Source organism: Chenopodium quinoa, unplaced genomic scaffold (genome assembly GCF_001683475.1).
Source record: "Chenopodium quinoa cultivar QQ74 unplaced genomic scaffold, ASM168347v1, whole genome shotgun sequence".
Lineage (NCBI taxonomy): Eukaryota > Viridiplantae > Streptophyta > Magnoliopsida > Caryophyllales > Amaranthaceae > Chenopodium > Chenopodium quinoa.
Window position 1 is genome coordinate 2,946,427 of NW_018743813.1, and position 3,722 is coordinate 2,950,148.

The following is a 3,722-nucleotide window of genomic DNA, read 5'->3' on the forward strand; positions in this document are numbered from 1 at the left end:
TCAGGCGAAGCAATCTTCTAATTGGGAAGCAGTTACGGGCGTAGCGGTTTTTAAGCGGGATCGCGTTCCCTAGCTTGCAGAAGGTCATCAAAACAACAGTAAAGCAGCAACAAATCGGTTACTTTCAGAGACGTGTGCTCGACGGTGCAAGATACGCGTTTCTTAACTCTTTTATCTTTTTAACTAACGCTATTTTGCAGGTATCGGCGTTTCAAGAGTGATTTAGGATCGCAGAACGTTCTTAATCATTCTCCGTCCCTATCGATACTTTGACTTTTGTTTTCGAAACTCGCATTTCTCCAAACTCAGTCAAAGTGGGGGCTTCTGTAGACACCCATTTGTGTCTCCCCAAAACCAAACCCAGTGATGAGTACCTTTCACGTCGAATCATAATCGAATGAAGTGAAAGTGTGGAAAGTCTAGTGTTCCGGATAGGTTTAATTTCTTTTCTCTTCTCTATGTTTTTGAAAACTTATTTTAAAGAAAACAGCCAATCCAGTTTGGTTGGTCCATGATATGGGTCCAATAATAGTGTAGTTGGATGGGGCTTGACAAGAGCTTTCCAACGATATGTTATAAGCCCAATTCCGATGAATATTGAGGAAGTTATGGCCAATTTACTAAACTGGGCCCGATTTGAGCCTTATGTGCGGCCCAATGATCTAGGGGAGGGCCTAATATGATTTATCATTCCTTAATGCAATTAGGAATGGTTTTAGTCTTCTAGATTCTTCTAGAAGGTTCTTTTCATTCCTAATTCAATTAGCATTGATAAATTGACTTTTGTTGACTTTTTAGAGTTTTAATTAAAATCAAAGAGCATTTTTGAGGAAAATATACGATTTTATCCTCCTGTACGGCAAAATATATCTGATTTTAGAAAATGCGTTAAAAAACAGGTCTAGCGCCCAACGCTAGCCATTGGCGCCGGGAACCGAGCCTGGCGCCTGGCGCCAATTAGCTGGTGCTGGCGCCAGCTCTGTTTTTTGTGCGCCAATACTCTACTTTGTTAATTTTATCTTTTTGGCTGATTTTCTCTATAAATAACGTCGTAAAATCTCCGTTTAGAGGAATTAACAACGAGCCTTTCAATTATAATCACCTATAACCAGTTTTCAATCGCAATAATTAATTCTCTCATTCTCTTCTCATTCGTCAATTCTTTCTCTCTCTTTTTCTCTAAACTGGTCATTTTATATACAAAATTCCGCATTCATTTGATCTAGAAACACCTAGCCATATTCAAAGTTGCATTCGCCCTAGACGTGAAAGGTTTAATTTATGAGGGTTTGGTCCCAAATCTCTCTTTCAATTATTTAATTTAATTGTTTTTATTATTATTTTCCTTGAAGTTACTAACGTGTGTATTTTGTTATTAGAAAGAGGTACGAAGTATCAAAGTAAGTGCTTTAATGGTTTTTATTGATGTTATGATGTAGAGTTCATGCTTAGGTTGTTATTATGATTCCTAGTATCATGTCTAGGGTAATTTTAATATTAAGTATGATTAAAAGTATGATGCTTCCTATGTTCTTTCTAATATTTATATATGATTGTTAGTATCATGTTAGGGTTAAAGATTTGATTTTTATTGCTTAGTAACATGTTAGGGTTTGTTATTAATCTTGTTAGTATCATGCCTAGGATCTTGCTATTATTATTATGCTTTAATATTAACATGAACATGATTATGATTATAATCGTTATAATTTATGATGATTATGAATATTATTATTATTATTATTATTATTATTATTATTATTATTATTATTATTATTTTGATGACGATTATTTTATTTATGATGATTATGATTATGATTATTATTATGACTATTATAATGATTGATTATGATTATTTATTATGTTGCTTGATATTTATTGTTATTGCTTGATCACATCTTTTATGCATGTTTAAAGAAAATTGGTACTTGTAATTACGCTTAATAAGATAATTAATAATCTTGTTTAGGGTTAATGTGATTATAATTTCAAGTGATCGCCAATAATAGTTTATTTGTGCATTTATATTCAATCAACATAGATAAATAGGTTTAGGTTAATCTTATTGATTGGATCACAACTACAAAAAAGGGATTAGAGAATGGTCAAAAGAGGTCTTATAGAACGCCTTAGGACCGTTCTTCTGCTAAGCGATGTGTAAAGTTTATAAAACGGGTGAAAGAAGCGATCTGTATGCAAAGTAAAAGAGAACGGTTATGTAGGACAACTGTTCTCTTTACCCTCCGAAATAACGCTTACAAATTCATGGAAAAAGAGAACCGTTCTTACACACAACAGTTCTCTTTTCTTAAATTTAAAAAAAAATAAAATAATTACCACCTGCAAATCTGCAGATCTAAAAAAGATTGATATTCAAGTTCTACATGAAAAGTTGAAAATTGAATTGAACAAAAATTGTAGTGCAAGTAGAGTCGTAGTAGATATGCAATGTGAAATACGAAACTGAATATATACTCATCTTATTAATTAATTACAATATCGAATGGTACAATTTAAACGAAAAAAAATAAAGGAGAAATTTGAGAACTAAAATAATGTATTTGAGAAGATTTGTGAGAAATTCCTTGTTCTTCCTTACAAATGTCTGCATCAAAAAGAAAACAACATGAGAAAATCAAGCTCAATAATCAATTATGTAATATGAATAACTATAACAATTGAATCAAAAAATCATAAAATTTGAATACTCAAAAGTAATCTGAATTGTGATACAAAAATTATAATAAATATGTATGAAAGTGACAAATTTACTTTCCTGTAAAAAAAATGACATACAAAATAATAAGAATGAAAATTAATGGTAAAAAATAACCCACCTTCACCCAACTTCATTGTAAACCTGACATCAAGGAACTAAGTTAGGCGGTACCAAATTGCAAATCACGGAATGAACCAATACCATCTACACTAAAGATCTGATACAAAATTTCGCTTTTTTCAATTAGCGACATAACGAAAGAACACAAATTAACCCACACTATCCTACTTTATGAATCAGTAAAAATTAAAAAAATGAAAGAAATACAACGAAAACTAAAAATCTGAACAAGGTCGGCCAAGAAGGGAATGAGCGAGTTATGACGAAGGGAAAAAGGTCAGTGATTTCGCTGACGTTGCCGGGACGAAGAGGAAAGCGATGAGAATTGAAGAGTAAATAATTTAAGCTGTAGAAATTCATGAAAGAAGATTGTGAGAAGAGTAGAAAATGAAGTTTATAGAGAATGATATAAGACGGCTGGACTAGGGGTATGAGCGTATGATTGTATGAGTGGAGTTAGGGTTTTAATTCGAAAATAAAGACACGACAACTCTATTATTGGAAGGGTGAATTTTATATTTTTGGAATGGAATACAGAATGGTTGAACAAAACACCGTTCTATATTATCTTAAAGTAATTTATTAAATTTATTTTTATATACAAAATAATATTAGAGAACGGTTAACTAAGCTAACCGTTCTATATACTTTTACTTACAGAACGCCTATCTAAGATAAGCGTTCTTTTTAATTCTACAAAACGCCTATACTACGTAACCGTTTTGTATGTTGCGTTCCTTATTCCTGTTTTTGGTGTAGTGATAAATACAAAATGCGATTGAATCCAGAAAAATGCGCTTTCGGGGTAACTTCTTGCAAGTTACTCGAATACGTATTAAGCATACGTTGTATTGAGATCGTTTCCTTTAAAATAAAGGCAGTT

General features: G+C 32.1%; 1 long non-coding RNA gene across 1 annotated transcript; it reads right to left on the minus strand.

Annotated features, from left to right (window-relative positions):
- Positions 1 to 2,438: 2,438 nt before the first annotated feature.
- Positions 2,439 to 3,380, minus strand: LOC110685415. Its single transcript, XR_002504039.1, has 2 exons — positions 2,838 to 3,380; positions 2,439 to 2,605 (listed from the first exon to the last, which is right to left on the minus strand). It is a non-coding gene; the product is annotated as an uncharacterized LOC110685415 (long non-coding RNA).
- Positions 3,381 to 3,722: the final 342 nt, after the last annotated feature.